The following is a 19,554-nucleotide window of genomic DNA, read 5'->3' as shown; positions in this document are numbered from 1 at the left end:
CTCCCCTGGCTGAGAGCGGCCCCGGCTTGCTTAGGGAAGGCGGGGCTCTGGGAGGCCCTGTCAAGAATTCAGCGCCCTGCCAAGGCTGTGAAGTATTAGCGGATGTTAGAGGTTTGCTTTTCATCCCAGAGCTGTTATTTTGTTGTTTTCCTAAATGGGGAGGGAATTGAGAGGGAAAATTCTACTCCTGCTTGGCCATTGTATATCACCGTTCAGCCAAAGATTTCACAGCTCTCTGGAGACACAAATTCATTTAGGTTCAAAACATCCCATGGAGTAAGGACAGCATTATTATCCCCATGTTGTGAGTGGGTAAACTGAGGCACGGGGAACCACTACAGCTGATGCTATAAAAGAAAAGGCTATGCTCAGCTACCAGGAGCAGCCTTTTCATTCAAATAATACTCTAGCTCTTGCCATCAGTAGATCTCAAAGCACATTACAGAGGCCAGTATCATTATCCCCACTGTACAGACAGGGAAACGGAGGCATGGAAGGGGGGAGTAATTTATCCAAGGTCACCCAGCAGGCCAGCGACACAGCCAGGAACAGGATTCGGGTCTCCTGAGTTCCAATCCAGTGCTGAATCCACTAGACAACGCTGCTTATCTAGCAAATATAAGAGACTCCTCTACTGGTATCAGAGTCAGAGTGGCCAGGGACAGCCCAGCTGCTTTGGGGGAGATACTGTCTGACCTCACAACCAAGAGGGTCTGGCGATGGGAGAGCACGGCACTGGTGATTCTAGCTAAGGATCATATAAAGTTCTCATCACCGTAGTATCTGGGCCCCTCACCAACTTGAACATATTGATCCTCACAACACTCCAGGGAGGCAGGGCAGGGCTATCGTCCGCATGTTATAGGTGGGGAAACTGAGGCACACAGCGGGTAAGGTTAAACCTCCAGGACTTGTCTACATGGGAAAGTTACATCTGGGACCAGGCTTTCATTAGCAAAGCATCGATTGCAAAACAAGAGCGGAGCGGGGCCCTGGCTCTTTACGAGCAGTGGACCGAGTGCTCCAGAGCTGGGGAGGCGGGTGGGGAACGAAGCTTTTATCGTTCATATAATGCAGGAGTTGTACTCAGTGGGTAATCTGAAGCAGATGAGGCAGGGTGGATCACATGCATCACGTTCCCGGGGACATGAGGACAAGCTCCTTTTTCCACCCCCCCTCTCCCCTGCCCTGCCAGCTCCTCCATCACCAGGCAAACCAGCCCCTCGCCTCTAAACAGAGAGAGACCTACATAAACCTACATAACTCCACTGAGCATGCAACTGTTTCCAAATTCCTGCGGGGCTAGGGAAGGAGGGTTTTGTTCCTGTCTTTCTAGCTCTTAAAGCAGAAATGGAGCAGGGAGAGCAGGGGAACTGGGTGTGTGAAATAGTCCAAGGCAGGAGATTAACGCTGGATCTTGCTTTCAAACTCTTTCCCCCTCTTCCAAAGAGGCCTGTCAAAGAGCTGTTCCCAGCCAAACCCCGGTGACTCAGAAGGAAAACAAGTCATTTCCATGGTATTAATAGCCTTTTGCCATTTATAACTCGCTTTTCGTCCCAAAGGGCTTTTTGATGGCAGATCAGCCTGACTGCAGGGGCACCCCGGAGCTGAGCATTTCCAAAAATTGCCCCGCACTCATCACTCACCCAGCACTGAAATGCAGCTGCCTCTGGGGTGCAGCACAGCGAACAGCGAGGCAACACAATTTGATGGTCGTTGTTCAGTGAGGAGGGGAAATGAATGACTTTTCCCCATGGGACTGGAAGGGGAGCTGTTAGGGAGAAAGGGTCCAGAGCACCTCCTGCTGAAATGCTAACCTGTCATTCTGTCCAAGAATCCCATTGTTTAATCCCCAGCCCGTGGGCAGGCCGGACTCGTCTCCAGCTTCAACGAGCACAAAGCAAAAGGAAAAAGAACGAACCGGATCCCAGGCTGGGCAGCTCTTTCCCTTTAAGGTGCAGGCCTCCCTCGCGCCTGGCCCCAGGGATCATGCTGCCATTTCAAAAGCAGCCACACCCAGTCCCCAGGGCTTCTCTGCTGAAAGAGCCGGGGATTTCCCCCCTCTGCGCTCCAGTGTTCTGCACAGTCTACAGAGCAGGAAAATGCTCCGTTAACCCTTGCTCTTCCGGGGAGCCAACCAGGGCTTAATTTGTGCCAGGCTTGGCAGTTCATAGCCCCGGCACTGCTGGGCTTGCCGCATCAGTTATGAATGTAAAAATATTGCTTGAGCCCCGGCAACTAATTGCTGGAGTCCTGGCACCTCTTTCGTTACAGATTAAGCACTGGAGCCAACCCTCCCACCGGGGTCTTTGCAGTTAATCCAGGCACAAAACCAAAGCTCCTGCAACGTGGAGGACCTGAGTGTCCCAGGGCTGGGGGAGGCGGATCAGAGCTGGAGGGATGCTGACAGAAGGGACCGATTTCCTCTTCCTGCTGGGATGAGGAGCTGAGGAGGGAGATCCTGGCTTAGGAGATGCCTCTCTGGCTGACCCCACTGCTGGCCCAGCGTGCAAGCTGAACGTTTGCGACAGCCCCCCTATATCACAGGCTCCCAAGGGATCACCGCCGCCCTGGAGTCAGTGGGGTGGGACCCCCTGGGAGTGTTTGTTGCCTTGACATTTTCCATTGGCTTCCATCCAGCTGTAACCCCCCCAGCCCAGTGGTCATTGCGGGCGTCATTCCAGCAACACCCGGCGCTGGGAAGTATCAGCCAAAGCTGGCGCCTTTTCCAGTGGGTGGGTGAATCCAGGAAAGAGCTAATGGCCTCAGGTAACCACGGCCTGTGGGAGATTTGACAGAGCAGTTTGGATCCAGAGCAGGGGTCTGGTGGCAGCGAAGGCAGAACGAGGTTGGCCATTCCCACTTTACTGCCTTTCACTGCAGGGTGGGAGAAGCCACCCTACAAAGTCACAGTAAAAGCCAGGATCCAAAACTTTGATCGCTGCCCCCTCCCCCAGTTACACCTTTCACCCCCACCCCAGTCTCATATCACAGCTAACAGTAGCACCTAAAAGGCCCCACACGCATCAGAGCCCTGTTGCGCTAGGAGCTGTACATACGCACAAGACTTGTCTATATGAGCACGTAGTTCATCGCACGCTGGGGTGTAAATCTACCCGGCGCTAGCCTGCCACACGCTAAGTGTCTGTGTGGACCCTGCTGCCGTGCACTAACAGCTCCCTAGTGCGCTTTAAACTGCTCCTGCTTCACCATGGGGCAGATCAAAGTGTACCACAGAGCTTTTAGTGAGCAGCAGCAGGGTCCACGCAGACAGTGAGCATGCGGCAGGTTAGCGCAGGGTAGATTTACACCCCGGCTTGCCGTGAACTTAAGAGACACTCCTTCTCCTGAAGTGCTTATAATCTAAACAGGCAGGGCAGACAAACTGAATATTATTAACCACCTTACACAGATGGAGAACTGAAAAAGATCACACAGTATGCGGCACAGCAAGAAATTTAACCTAGACCTCCCGAGTCCCAGTCCAGTGCCTTACCCACAATGTCCCGGCCGTGCTGATGATAGGTGCTGTGATGACCAGTGCATTCTTCACCTTGCTTTGGTGGACTTGTAATTCTAACCGCTAACAACTTGTGAACATAAGGGGGTTGTGTGTGTGTGTGTGCGCGTGTATATAGGAGCTTTAATTAGCTAATAATCTTTACTAGGGCTTAATTGCCTTGTTATAAAAGGTAATTACAGCAATACATCAATTAGCACTGTGAAATTAATAGATTTACCAGTTGTATTTATTGAGAGCGAGCTGAAACTTCCAGCCAGCAGCAGCCCGGGCGGCTGTCTAAGCACCCGCTTGGAGATACTTGTGCTAGTGGAAGTGAGAACGGGACAGCGAGACCTTTGCTAATTCGACAAGGAATCCAATTAAAGTATCAGCCACCCGAGCCAAGCCCAGAACTCGCCGGCAGAGCAAACCAAGCGCCAGCGTGCTAGTTGCTGCGAGCAGCGGGCGAAGGGTTAAGGCACAGAGGCAGAGAACACACTGTGCACGCTGGGGAAAGATGCTCGATCCACGGGCTGTTGCTCTTGAAGTTGAGGAGCTCGCTGGAACTCAGCAGACCTGCGTTCACTTTCCTGCTCTGCCACAGACTCCCTGGGTGACCTTGGGCAAATCACTCAGGCCCAAATCCGCAAAGGGGTTTACGCGCTTGGGAGTTAGGTGCCTAAATACCTTTGACAATCTGGGCCTTAATCGCTCTGTGACTCAGTTTCCCAGCTGCACAGTAATATTCCATTTGTCTGCCTTGCCTAAGCCCTTTGGGGCAGGCCTGTGTCTGTCCAGCGCCCAGCTCCACGGGGTCGCGAGGAGCTGCTGTTCTAACAACAAAGAGCAGGCACCGAGCAAGCTTCCCCACACACCCATCCCTGCTCTGGTCTCCATGCTCCGTTTAGTCTTTGGCCTCTCTGCTGAGAGCTGACCGTGGAGGCCAGATTTAGTGGCAGCCGCCTGTCCATTGGAGTGAGCTTTTGGCCACCCACCCGTTGCTTAGAAGCGACTCCATGGGAGTCACTGCTGCCCCAGGAGGGATCAGAACAGGAGCTCTAAGGGTGTTTCTACACTGCAATTACAAATCCACGGCTGGCCTGCACCAGCTGACTCCGGCTTGCAGGGTTTGGGCTAAGAGGCTGCTTAGACATTCAGGGCAGCGTGGACATCCGGGCTTGGGCTGTGAGATGGGAGGGTCCCAGAGCTCAGGCTGCAGCCCAAGCAGGAACCTCTACAAGGCAATTAAACAGCCCCTAAGCTGGAGAGCCGAGTCAGCTGGCACGGGCCAGCCACTTGTCTAACTGCAGTGTAGACATACGCTAAGAGCACAAGAATCCCTAGTCCTTACCAGCCAGCAGGCGGCACCCCGTCCCTTTATCAGTACGATCCCTATGCTCCGAGTTCCAGATTCCCTTTATCAATACCCTCCCTGCCCTCTGATCTCTGCCTACAGGGTCTCACTTCTTTATCTATAGGGTCTCTGCACTCGTATCCCTGCCGCTTTATCTCTTATCACTTTATCTATCTTTATGCCCCCTTTAGCTTTAGGAACGTTGTACTCTGCCCCCGACCCCATTAGCTATAGGATCCCTGGGTACTGTTCCCTGCTGCCTTAGCCACAGGATCCCAGCACTCTGAGCCCTGCCCCTTTTCCCAGAAGGTCTCTGCCCGCTGATCTTTGCCCCACACAACATGCTTTCCCGTAACATTTAGCAGGGAACAATTTCTCTTTTTTCCAGAGACATGACAACCCTATTCCAAGTGTCCCACCCCTTTTTCCTGTCTGCGAGAAGCAGCTAATCCAGAGGGTCTAGCCAGCAGCAGCTGGATCTGTGCCCCATTACGGTCCCGTGCCCCCACTCCTTTCCCCCAAGAGCAGGGATGGTAAGCCCAGGCTTTCATGTCCACCAGCACCCCCTCCGACCTGCCCTTCATTCTCCCCCTCCCCCCGCGAGAATGGAGTAATGCAGCTGACCAGGGTACGTACGGCCCACGCTGCTCATTAAATAACTTTGTGGTGGAACTTCCTCTCCCAGAACTAGGGGCATCTATTCCTCTATCAGTCTCACCTCCCCGGCGCTGTGGATCCTTCTTCAATTCCACGGTTGATATTGATTTGATAACACTTTGCATTTCCTTAAAAAAACAACAAGGAGTCTGGTGGCACCTTAAAGACTAACAGATTTATTTGGGCATAAGCTTTCGTGGGTAAAAACCTCCCTTCTTCGGATGCATAGAGTGAAAGTTACAGATGCAGGCATTATATACTGACACATGGAGAGCAGGGAGTTACTTCGCAAGTGGAGAACCAGTGTTGACAGGGCCAATTCAATCAGGGTGGATGTAGTCCACTCCCAATAATAGATGAGGAGGTGTCAATTCCAGGAGAAGAAAAGCTGCTTCTGTAATGAGCCAGCCACTCCCAGTCCCTAGTCAAGCCCAGATTAATGGTGTTAAATTTGCAAATGAAGTTTAGTTCTGCATTTCCTTAGGCATTTCCCTCTCAGCACTTGTCTACACACGAGTTTATTCAGGAGTGGCTATGTCAGGTGGATTCAGCTTCGTGGGTTAAGCTAAACCAGAACAAGGCACTCTTACTCCGGAATAAGACTGTCCACACACAGAGTTAATCAGGAATAGCTATTACGCTTTGAGGCTAGGTCTACACTACGGGGGGGGTCGACCTAAGATACGCAACTTCAGCTACGTGAATAGCGTAGCTGAAGTGGCGTATTTTAGGTCGACTTACCTGGCTGTGAGGACGGGGGAAAGTCGACCGCTGCCGCGCTGCCGCCGACTCCGCTTCCGCCTCTTGCCGCGGTGGATTTCCGGAGTCGACGGAAGAGCCATCGGGGATCAATTTTATCGCGTCTTCACTAGATGCGATAAGTCGATCCCCAATAGCTCGATTGCTACCCGCCGATTCGGCGGTTAGTGAAGACGTGCCCTAAATTCACACCCTATCTTAATCTGGATTAACTCTCAAGTGTAGACAATCCCTGAGGCTCAGAGAAAGGAAGTAGCTGGGTCACAGGCCAGGATCCTTCATCACCAACACAGGCTACAACAGACATGTTTGCCCCCTAGTTTGAAGGTGTCTTGATCCACAGTCACCTGGTTCCCCCAATTCTTCCAACCCCCCACTTCATCAACTCTCGTGAAGTGCTTTGAGATCCTTCAGCGGAAGGGAAAATATTGCAATGAACTGTGTGGGGGGGAGGGGGTTACATGTTTGAGAGAAAGAGAGACCACTGCCTTCTACAGCAGGGAATTAGTCAGGCTCAGCTGTATATCATAGACCCTATATGCTAACAGCTAGTGGGGATTCTCCTCTAGCCCTAATGGGAGCAAGAGGACCTGAGTTCTAGCTCCTCCAAATTCTGAGTGGCCATGGATTTATTACAGTATAACCAAGGCAACCTAGGGCTTTGATGGAGAGCCGGGTGGAAGGCGGGGCTTCGAGGCAGAGGCAGGAAGCTCCGCCTCCTTGAGGTCTTACCGAAAAAAGGTGAGTGGCGGGGGACGGAATGCAGACGCAGCTGTTTGGTTTCTGTCCTAGCAGCTGTTCTTTTTCACTGTGCCTTTTGCATTCTTACCAGCTGGCCGAAGAGAGCTCTCTCTAGGCTTCAGCTCGCTCCCAAAGCAGTGGCAGGCATTATAAACCATCCCCATTTGGGTTTGCCTGGATAACATCATGAGAACAGCCTCTCCATTGCAAGGCTGAGATTTAGGGAACCGAGTGTCCAAATCCCCTCAGCATCCTTGAAAATCTCGGCCTAAATATTCAACAAGGAAAAGGAAAAACCCACCACCACCACAACTGTGGTAGAACCTCGCACGGCTCTCCCTGCAGCAGCAGTGAGCTAGCAAAGATGATTTCCCAGGGACCAATGCAGTCCATTGTCCAAAAATAGCCACCACAAAATAAAACACCTGTTTTGGTAGCACCTACCAAAAATAACTGCTGTTCTTGCAGCTACAGAGGCAAAACAAATCAGAAAAACAACCACCAAACCAAAAAAACAAACGCCCTGTCCCTCCCGCAAACTAACAGCCCTGTGAAGCCACACTCTGGTTGTTTCCATATGGAATAACTTGTGTGGAGGGGGAGTCAACCTGACCCAGGGGCCCTAGAGATTGTTCATACATGAATCAGCCTCTCCTAAGCATCTTCTCCAGATTGTGACTCTCCCTCATGGAGCCCTTTGAGCAGGAGGAGCAGTAAAATGGGCCAGCAATGGCGCCGTTCTGCGGGGGCCTCTGCCCATGGGCGGGGGCACACAGATACAGGAGCAGGTGGAGTTTTTCCCTGCGTGGATATGACAGGGTGGGCACGGAATAAGTGCCCGGGTTACAGGCAGGTTCGTGTGGTGGGAGGAGGGTCACAGATCAGAGCTCTGCAGAGGAGAGAAAGCTTCCACGCAAACAGGTTGAAACAGCTGAGCGCAATTAAAGGGAATTAGAGCAACAAACGGGAGCAGAGCTTGGGAATGCGGAGTCTGCATAACTGCAGCTGGAGCCAAAGGATCTTCTCTCATCTCCATTTCTAGATCACGGGGCAGGGAGCAGCTTGCAGGGACCCTATGCATAAAGGGGCAGGGATCCTGGTGCATGCACCCTATAGATGAAGGGGCAGGGATTGGAATGCAGGGACACTATAGATGAAGGAGCAGGGATCTCAGTGTAGGGATCCCATAGATTAAGGGGCAGGGCTTGGAGTGCAGAGTCAGAGCACGTACAGGGAAAGGGCTGGGATCAGAGACCTCTGCTCTAGTGGACATGCCGTCCAGACTGTGTTCTCCTAAAACACACGCGTGCTGGTGCCGGGGAAGCATGGCCAAGCCCCAGGGATACAGGCCGTTCCGGGCCGTCTAATGGAAAACACACCTCATCCTTGGATCACCCTCGCCTCCTGTCCAGCGGAGCAGGGAGATCTTTTTAAAGGAAAATCTGCTGAACCTCTTGCCTTGGAGCTCCAATCCCAGACCCCAAGGCAGCCAGCCACGTGGGGTCCATGAATCTTCCCTGCTCCCGTCCTGGGCCCACGGCTTCTCTTCTCTCCTCCCATTCGGTGTCCATGAGACACCATTATCTTTAACAAGTATCAGGGGGTAGCCCTGTTAATCTGTATCCACAAAAACAACGAGGAGTCCGGTGGCACCTTAAAGACTAACAGATTTATTTGGGCAGAAGCTGTTGTGGGTAAAAAAGCCACTTCTTTCTTCATGCATCTGAAGAAGTGGGTTTTTACCCACGAAAGCTTATGCCCAAATAAATCTGTTCGCCTTTAAGGTGCCACCGGACTCCTCGTTGTTATTATCTTTAACAGCTGTTGGATCAGGCCCCAGCTCAGAAAGCCAATAGCCCAGGCTACAGCCCTAAGGGGTCATGACTAATTCGTACCAGTGGCGCCAGTGCCGGGGGTGCACATAGGGAACCAATCACGCCCAGCACCACCCGCCCCCCCCCTCCCACAACACCACCTTGTTTCACTTAATCCAGCTTCCTGGTGAAAAAGCCTACCCAAGCCAAATTCCCTCCTCCCTCCCCACGCCAGGAATGCCGGTGGGTTGGGGTTAAGTTCAAATTTCAATGTACATTTTTTCCCTCTGTGGCTGCCAAGGTAGCAAATTCGGAGAGCTCAGGGAAATTCAAACACAATGAGCTGGCTCTGGATCTGTGCATGGGGGAGGGTGCAAAGGGAAGCAGGCACCTCCCTGCCCCCCCAGCCCAGGACATGCCACACGAAATGCCAATCTCTGAGGTTTTTCTGGGAACAACGTTGGCTTCCTGTAGATAAACTGAGCCCCTAAAGGGCTGATTCTCAGGCTACATTTATGCTGCACGCTGCAGGCTTTGATCGCAGCATGTGCAGACAATACAGGAGCTGGCTTTGATCTAGCAAGTAGCTCAGGTCCTGGAGCAGTGTAGCCGTGCCAGCACAGATATCAGCAAAGGCTTCAGAAGCTGCAGCTTCACCTCTCCAGGACCCAAGCTAGCGAGAGCATGTCTATACGTATATATGTCGTGAGCAGCCTCAGGGTTGCTCTAAGTTGCACTCTGCTTCCTGTACAATGGAAAGCAGCGAATACGCACAGTACAGTGTGTTCTGGCCACACCCCTAGTCCGCCCCCTACAGTGGGGGCTGGGCCCTTCAGCCAGTTCTACCCTGCATGGAGGGAAATTCCCAGGGGGCCGCTTCCACCCACTATCAGGGCCCTTTATGCTACTAGCTAACAGGGCTTTAAACACGGCTTGTCCCATGCTAAGCAATGTTGAATGCCTCGTTTGTTGACCCGTTCTTTTACATGATGCTTTTTCCCCAGTGCAGAAGTGGCCAGCTTTGGGGGAGTGCAAGATCCAAGGTTTTATTCCATCCCTTTAATAAAGATCCCCCCAAACACACCGACACGCCCCTTTAACTGGTGGGAAAGACAACATGTTCTGATACAGTCTGGCAGTCCCCGAGGAGCTTCTGTTGGCACCATTTTCTGCACGAGGGTTGCGAGCAGAGAGCTTCCCCCCTCCTCCCAAGCTGACAATTCTTGGAAAGGCTTGTGAGCCCTGGGGCGGGGGAGACCTGGCACCGCTCCTTTCTAGCAGAGGCCCCCGCCCTTTCATCTCTGTGCCGGAGCGGCAGCGCTGTGGTTTCTGGGCAGTTCTGGTAGAGGCACATGGTTCCCCCCTAAATTACAGATTGCGGAGAAGAGACAGGAGGGGGCAAAGTCACATGACCAGGGAGAGGCTTTGCCATCCACACTCAGTCACTCTCATGATCCTGGCAGCACAAAGGGGCCTTAAAGTAGGTGAAAACAGCCTCCTAGACCCCCACCAAGCAGGGGGCCTCCCCAGCCAGGGTGGAGCTGGCAAAAGGGCCTTACCCCAGCTCTGTTCCTAGAGCCTGGTGCAGAGCCTGGACCGGGGGTGCAGCTGGTGCACACTGCAGTCTGGCTAGTCTCTGCTCACCAGGAGCCCATGGTCTCAGAGTGTGTCAGAGAAGCCCGGAGGCTGCTCTAACTTAGACTGAGGGCCAGGTTGCAGGGCCACAGAATCTTGGACGTGCTAAGGTGGCTCAAGGCTGCCTTCTCTTCGCCCCCTCCATCCCTGCTCCCAAGGCAGGGATGGGGGAGCTGAGAATCCGGCCCAGTATCCAAGGTACCAGGCTCAGTGGATGCCTCAGGCTGGTGATGCTTGGTTTGTGTATTAAAGTGTTGGCTCCTTGTATATTTCTCATCATTCCTAAGCAGAGGTAATGGGCTTTGGACTCTTTCACCTCCAGGTCACCAGTCTGAATCCACCCTGGGTCGGCCCACTCCTCCTATGCTGGTTGTTTGGTGGCCTGCAGGGAGTTTATGTAGGAAATTATGTCTCTGCATCACAGAGCCCACTGGAGCAACTGGCACTGGCTGGCCTCCTTGTTGACAGCATCACCAGCAGCGCCCAGGACCAAGCCATATCTCAGCAGCCAAAGATGCAGATCAGAGCATGCACGTGTTACAAGCAAATGTGAAACGTGCAAGCTCTTACCCTGGTGCTCAAAACCCTCGTGCGACCATTTTAATTCACACACCAGCTGGCTCTTTCACCAGACATTGTGGGCAGGATCTGGCGCTGCCGCCCTGCCGTCCCAGGCCAGAGACATTCCCGGCTGAGTCACCAGGCAACGGCTTATCAATTTCCTACCAGCCCAAGTGGAGAGGTTCGCGGGGAAATGTTTGTGCAGGATGGAGCTGGAACCCATCCAGGATGTTAATGGTACTCGGCCTTCCCCTGGCAATTGTGGGTGGAGATGAAAGTGCCTGCAGGAAACACAACGTTAACCTGCAGATGGGTAAAGCCTGTGCTGCTCTACAGGCCAAATCCTGGCCCTGCTGAATGGGAGAACTGCCCATTGGTGTCAACGGGAGGCAGGGAGGCACCTTAGTTCTGATCTCACTTCCACCAACAGCAATCCAGAGCGACTCCATTTAGACCAACGGAGTGAGTCTGGATTCACTGGGGAGCTGAAACCAGGCCCAAACCGAGAGGCAGATCCCCACCCTCACATCCGGGCGTGGAATGGACCTCAGCCCCTTCATGCAAACAAGCTGTTCGACTGCCCCCGGGGCTCTGTTTCCCCTCCAGAGGGCTCTCTGAGGGAGTCCAGGGTCCTTACAGGGAAGGGGAGTCAGGGGTGGGGGGGCACCACAGGCCAATCCACCAGATGTGTGGGAGGCTTCTCCATGGGAAGGAGGTAAGCCCCGTCCCCTCCCAATGGAATGATACAGGAGGGAGGACTCTAGCCCAGATGGGCACAAGTGAGGGGCCAAAGAGCATCAGCAGGGAAAAGTCCTTTAGCTGCTTAAAATCGTTTTACTATAGGAATCTCTGGGGCCAGAGTCTTAGCTGGTGTCAAGGGTAATGGCTCCAGTGGAGCGACACCGATTTATGCCAGCTGGGGGTCAGGCCCATTGATTCCAATGAAGCGATGCTGATTTACACCAGCTGGGGAGCTAGCCTCAGTGAATTGCAATGTGCTAGCATGTCCATGGTGGGACTCTAGCAGCAGATAGTGACTCATCCCTTCCATAGGCAAAACAGCCAGTTTATCTGAGCAGGAACTGCAAGATCAGGCCCACTCCTTCTCGTAGACAATAAAGCCCTTTGACACTGATCTGGTGCCGTAGGATATGTCTGGACTTCAGTCTGAGGGTGTGATTGCAGCGCGTGTAAACATACCCAAGTCAGCTTTCATCTAGCTGGACCGGCCGCTCCGCCCCGCGTCTCAGGCGGGCTTGTACAGCCCATGCTGAAGGCGTGTTGCTGCAGCTTGCCTGCCATGGGTGCCCGAGCTGCCTACATTAAAGCCAGCTCGGGTAGGTCTGCACAAGCCGCAATCACACCCCGGGACTGCAGAGTAGATGTACCCAGGAAGTGAGAGGCCCATTTAGGCTTCCAGGTGGATGTCAAGGGGCCCCAGTGTCAATGGCAGGGGTGGCCAACTTGAGCCTGAGAAGGAGCCAGAATTTACCAATGTACATTGCCAAAGAGCCACAGTAATACGTCAGCAGCCCCCATCAGCTCCCTCCACCCCTCCCAGTGCCTCCCGCCCACCGGCAGCCCCACCGATCAGCGCCTCCCCCGCACTCCCCGCACCTCCCGATCAGCTGTTTTGTGGCGTGCAGGAGGCTCTGGGGGGGAGGGGGAGGAGCGAGGGCACTGCAGGCTCAGGGGAGGGGGTGTGAAGGGGTGGAGTGGGGGCAGGGCCTGTGGCACAGCCAGGGGTTGAGCAGTGAGCACCCCCCGGCACATTGGAAAGTTGGCGCCTGTAGCTCCAGCCCCGGAGTCGGTGCCTATACAAGGAGCCGCATATTAACCTCTGAAGAGCCGCATGTGGCTCCGGAGCCACAGGTTGGCCACCCCTGGTCAATGGGAACAAGGCCCTGCTCTTTTCTTTCTGGTTCTCTGGAGCAAAAGCCACCGTAGAAGTGGTTCTGGGGGAGGTGTCTGTGCAGGTTCCCCATGAGCGGGAGCCCGGCAGGGCTCACAGACAGGTGCTGGCCTCCACGGCTGCTGCTTTTGCAGTCTGGCAGGGCAGGCTGTATCCAAACTCAGCGCGGGCAGCAGTGACTCAGTGGCCACTGCTCGAAGGCTGTGTTGTTCCTTGGGCTGGTTTCCTTAGTGACAAGAGGGAAACCCCGAAGCGTATGGTTTCCGGTGCTTCCCTCTGTGTGCTCCCCGTGTGTGTGGGTGGCAGGGGGACCGTACGTCACCCTGCAGGCGAAACCCCTCTCGAGATGACACCGCAGAGTCAAATCAATTCCTCCCACACTCAGAGCTCTGCTAGCCACCTCTGGCAAAGGGCGCCCATTAAAATTATCCATCCAGGCAGACAGTCACCCTCCATAGCTAGCCTCAAGCCTCTTAGCTGTGATTAACGCTAGTATAGTATTGCTAGTGGACAGTATATGATGCCAGCTGAAGACAGCAGGCAAGGGTAGGTGTAAAGAATCACATACAACCTTGATAAATTGGAGAATCATAGAATATCAGGGTTGGAAGGGACCTCAGGAGGTCATCTAGTCCAACCCCCTGCTCAAAGCAGGACCAACCCCAACGAAATCATCCCAGCCAGGGCTTTGTCAAGCCTGACCTTAAAAACCTCTAAGGAAGGAGATTCCACCACCTCCCTAGGGAACCCATTCCAGTGCTTCACCACCCTCCTAGTGAAATAGTGTTTCCTAATATCCAACCTAAACCTCCGCCACTGCAACTTGAGACCATTGCTCTTGTTCTGTCATCTGCCACCACTGAGAACAGCCGAGCTCCATCCTCTTTGACGAATTGGGCTGAAACCAACAAGATGAAACTGAATAAAGACAAGTGCAAAGGAAGGAAAAATCGACACAACTACAGAATGGGGCATAACTGGCGAGGCGGTAATACTGCTGAAAATGCTCTGGGGGTTCTAGTGGATCACAAATTGACTATGAGTCAACAGTGCGACGCCGTTGTGAAAAAGGCTAGTATCATTCTGGGTTGTATTAACAGGAGCGTCGTATGTAAGGCTTTGTCTGCACTACCCACCTTCTAGCGACACAGATGTGCCGCTACAGCCGTGCCACTAAAAGGCGCACAGTGTAGCTGCTGTTTGTCAGCGGGAGAGAGCTCTCCCACCGACAAAAAACGTCCACCCCCAACAAGCAGCAGCAGCTTTGTCAGCGGGACAGCGCTGTGACGCAGTAGGGAGCAGGGCAGATTTGACCTGGGAATGTTGCAGGGGGGTTGCATTGGGGATGGGGGACTTCCCTTGAAGGAAGCTACCTGAGCCGTAACCTGAGCCAGGAGGGGGGTTGGGAGAAGTGACACCTTCTGCCCCGAAGACTGAACAAAGGAGAGGGGAGGGGGGAGAAAGCTGCTGGAGGAGTTTTTTAGTTTCAGTTTTGGGCTGGGTGGTGCAACGCAGGGAACCCCAAGCTGGGGTCTAAGCTCCCTAAACCCCCCAGGACTTGATTGAGGGGTTCTGGTTGTACTCTGCTTGGGACGGTGTTCCTGTCATCTAATAAACCTTCTGTTTTACTGGCTGGCTGAGAGTCACGGTGAATCTCAGGAAGAGGGGTGCAGGGCCCTGACTCCCCCACACTCCGTGACAAGCGCTCCTGCCAACAAAGCGCTGTTCACACCGGTGCTTTTCGTCAGTAAAATGTTTGTCGTTCGGCGGGGTGGTTTTTTAACATCCCTGAACGACAAAAGTTTTGCCGACAAAGTTCCAGTGTAGACAAAGCCTAAGACACAGGAGGTCACTGTCCCACTCTACTCAGCGCTGGTGAGGCCTCAGCTGGAGTCCTGTGTCCAGCTCTGAGCACCGCACTTTAGGAAAGACGTGGACAATTTGGAGAGAATCCAAAGGAGAGCAACAAAAATGATCAAAGATTTAGAAAACCTGATCTATGAGGAGAGGTTAAAAAAACTGGGCATGTTTAGTCTTGAGAAAAGAAGACTGAAGGGGGGACCCGACAGCTCTTCACCTGGTGCTGGTTCCGTCTCCTCATGGGGAAGGGCATGGTGGAGTGCCAGTTCAGCTCTGACGCTGTAGCCACTCACTACAGCGATGGGAGGGGTTCTCCTATGACTGTAGGTAACCACCTCCCCCAGAGGCGGGAGCTAGGTTGACATCTACCTAAGGCTGTATACTCAGGGGGTTAGTGGACTGACTTACATAGGCCAGTCGGGGGTGTGTGTGTGTGGATTTTTCACCCCTCCTGAGCAACATAGCTGGGTCAACTTCACTTTTTAAAGAACCCAAAACATATATATATATATAATGATTTTTAAGATAATCTCATGATTTTGGGGGGCCTGACTTGTGATTTTTGAGTTCTTGCGGTTGGCAATTCTGCAGATTTGTGTAAACACGTCATCTCCCACTGAGCTAAAGAGAGTTACATTGATGTGTAGATCGGGACTAAGGCTTGTCTACATGGCAACACTCAGGAAAGTTAATCCAAATTAGCTGCATTAAACACCGGTGTGGACACTCCCTGACCCTGGGGACTGGGACTCAAGAGGCCTGGGTTCAATTCCCAGCTTTGCCATTGCCTGCGGGGTGACCTTGGGAAGTCACTTCACCTCTCTGTGCCTCAATTTCCCCATCTGTAAAATGGGAAGAATGAAACTGACTGCCAGCCTTATTACTTTATAGGCCTTGTCAATACTGCATTGGATTAACCCTGGATGTGTTCGTGCTAGAAAAGGGGTGGTATCCTTACCATGCGCTAGCTACCACCTGATAAAAGTCTAGTGAAGACAAAGCAGTTTATAGTTTTCCCATGTGTTAGCAAGTTGAGGTAAGTGCTAGAGGTGAGTGCTAACAGGATGTCAAACCCTGCTAGAGGGCAGGGAGAGCATTTCACAGCCACTTTGCAGTGCTGTACCTGAGCCCACGAGGTGCAGGGCGAGGGAGAATCTGGCCCTCTCCTCCTTTGTTCACTGGCAGGCACAAGTTGCTTCATGCATCAGACCCTTCCAGGTTCTGGACTGCAGGGACACACTACAGTGGCTAGCAGTCATCTCACTCCCTCCTTCAGTGCCTCTTCTGCACGGCCTGGAGATGAATCATAGCAACGCCAGAGCCCTGTTGCCAAAACACTCCGGCCAGTCCCAGACTTGTGCGTAAGCAGTTGTGCTTCATTCATTTTCCTTTACCGCGGTTTCTACAACTGGTGTTTTCTCAATCTCCATGATTAGCTCAGCTTTCATGGAAAGGCTGTGCTTTTCAGCAGTGGGTTTGACTGACTTTAACATAGCATCTTAGCAACACAAAAAGGGATAAAAATAGCCCCAGAACAAACGGCACATGCTGGGATGGCTCAACTGCAGGAGTGGGGCCAGGACGTTACAAGGAGCAGTAGAAAGCAGTGGATTTGAGGAGTCAGAACAGGGCACTCTCAGCGAGAGCCATGGGGGACCCTGGGTGCAGATTTTAAAGCCTGCTGTTGTCAGGGCTGTTTGCACTTTCTAAGCCTGGTTCTGAGTGCTGCTGCGGCCCCTTTAAGCCACCCTGACAGCAAAGATGTCAATGGATTGGGTAGAAATGACCCCCTGACGACTACTCCACCCTGTGCAAGGAGCCTCTGCAGCAAATGTAGCACTGCAGTATGTGGTGTGCACCAGCCCCTCAGTGTAGGGGGCAGATCCGGGGCCTGGCCAGAGTGCGCTTTGCTATGGCTGTTCTTCGAGTCTAACCCCCCTGTTCGTGTTGGGTTGGGAGAGCAATCCCTGTGCAGCACTGCTGTGTGCTGTTACAACAGCTGTTGTGTTCTGCCCCAGAGGTGGCTGCATTTGAGAGGTGGCTGAAATAATCCAGATAGAATCATCAGGGCAACCAGACTAGACAGAGTGGAAGGTCTATTCCAGCCAGGAGGGGGCAGGACACTGAGCTGAATGGGCCAATGGACTGGAGTGGCTAACGCCTACATTCCCATCACCTCCTGGGGAGATCTTCAAAATCCAGCAGCATCTCTAGCATCTCAGTTTTATTGCAAGGAGCTGCAGAGATTAACCGAGGCCAAACTGAAGAGTGGAGGAAAGACTCTGAGGAACAGACCCCCCCCCCCCATGTTAAAATAATGAGAGTAACATATACAACGAGAGGAAGGCAGGAGCGTCCCCTAATTAAATCATTGTATTAGAGCCTTTGCGCTGAGCAGGAAGAGAGAATTCCAGATGCCTCAGCCAAGCGACCTTTCCAAACCCAGTCCCCGCTGTCTAGTTAGACGCCTGCTAATGCAGCCAAAGCAGACAACGTGCAGTGCACAGGCGAGCTCTGAGCTGGGGTAAACAAGGGCATCGAAGCAAACAGAGTCACACCCTGAGTTTGGTCCCAGTTCCTCCTCCCCACATGGGCTTGAAGAGCTGCTACCAACCCCGGGGCGTGGAGTGTAGAGCAAGGAGCAGACCGGCCCGGGAGTTAGTTGCCGTTGGGAGGGAAGCCGTGATCTGGATCATGGCAACACCACCAGGAATCATGGTGGGACTGCCTGCGGGACCGTCTCTTGGACCAAGGAACGCTCATCCTCACCGGACACTGCTTCAGCATCCAGCGCTGGGTGCAGAGTCGGGGTTCTCCTCCCTGCAGCTTTCAGGTACGGCTACTAACCACTTTGTCCTTCTGCTTGCGGGGTCTCATTCTCGTACAGGTGATGCTTTGCCGCTCTGGCAGTGCAAAGGGGCTTTGGGGGATGGGCAGCCCATACACCCTATAATGCATGATTCGTATGATCTGTAATGCACAATCCATACAGCTTATACAGCCCATACACCCATATTCTCTATAATGCACACTTCCTTGATCCCTCAGCATCCCACATCTGTAAACCCGGGATAACAGTCCTTCCTTTCCCCAAGCCTTTGATTGCCTTTTCTATTTAGATTGTCAGCTCTTCAGGACAGAGACTTGCTCTCACTGTGTGTATGTACAATGCCTAGCTCAGAACTGCCCTGATCTCAGCTGAGGACTCTAGATGCTACAGTAATACAAATAATAACCATTTACTATTAATAATTATAAGTAATAATACAGTCCATATGCTCTATGGTATAGTTTGTACAGTCTCGCATCCTCTGTAAAGCGTGGTCTGTATAGTCTGCAGCACCCATGCACTCTATAATGCTTGCTCCCTACGCCCAGATGATCTCTAATGCACAGTCCATATACACCTCTACCCCGATATAACGCGACCCGATATAACACGAATTTGGATATAACGTGGTAAAGCAGCGCTCCGGGGGGGGGCGGGGCTGCGCACTCCGGCAGATCAAAGCAAGTTCAATATAACACGGTTTCACCTATAACACGGTAAGATTTTTTGGCTCCCGAGGACAGCGTTATATCGGGGTAGAGGTGTACTCTACAAGGCACAGGCTGGCTTGTACAGTCGACAGGAGTGCTGGGCCAAAAGCAGAACTACTCAGCTCAGCAACCCCATTAACTTTGGGGTGCTGATAAAACAGGATCTGGGTAAAAATGCCTGTCTGGTCCCACGGTCGCTATAAAGCCACGTTTGGAGAGTACAATACAGCTCTTAGCCACTGTTGCTCAACCTTATTACATAGGAGAGCCACATAAACCTCACCACAAGCTTGTGTGGGCCAAACAGATTCTACGTATTTTAATAAGATTTAAAGTCACCTGCATAGATGTATATTTTCAGTTCTGCTTGTTTCGTGTGCGTTTAGATCGGTTGTGTAAACATGACGACAAAACGCTAACGAATCGGCCGTTAGTATATTGTGTTGAAGCAGGCCGTGGGTTGGGCACACCTGCTCTTAGCTGCTGCGGAAGGTGCCTGGAGCGATTTCACTAATGGGGCTGTCCCATTTTATGGATCACAAGTGCACCCCCTGCAGGGCTGGGTCTGGCATGTCCTTTGTGTGCAGGGTGCTGATCCTGCAGACGCAGCTCAGAAGGGAGGAAAGTCATTTGGACTCCTAGAGCCCATCCCGGGTACTCAACCTGAGGACGCAGGGTACAAAACGCGCACCCCGACGCGCGCCTCAAATCCAGCGGGGATCTGCAGCTGCACAGAAAGGGTTCGCAGATCAGCAAGGACATGCCCGCTGCATGTCTGAATGTGCGAGAGCATCGCACTCCCCTCCTGCTCCGTCCTCTCCTCCCACCCTGCTCGGATTTAACTGCAGCATGCACACCTGCCCACAGCCCACTTGTACACGTGACAGTCATCCACCTTTGCGCAGGCAGAGAGGCACCCCCCCCAACGCATCACCCTCTCCCCCAGCTGCACACACACTGAGACCCAGACACCCTCAGACTTGGCACTCAAGGGTCCGGCTGCCTGCACGCACACACTCACACCCAGAGACACACCCAATCATGCACACACTCACACCCAGGCACACACCTGAACATGCACACACACTCACACCCAGAGACACACCCAATCATGCACACACTCACACCCAGGCACACACCTGAACATGCACACACTCACACACCCAGAGACACACCCAATCATGCACACACTCACACCCAGGCACACACCTGAACATGC

This window comes from Emys orbicularis, chromosome 20, assembly GCF_028017835.1.
Source record: "Emys orbicularis isolate rEmyOrb1 chromosome 20, rEmyOrb1.hap1, whole genome shotgun sequence".
NCBI lineage: Eukaryota > Metazoa > Chordata > Testudines > Emydidae > Emys > Emys orbicularis.
The sequence above is the reverse complement of the archived record's forward strand: the minus strand, read 5'-3'. Positions refer to the sequence as shown.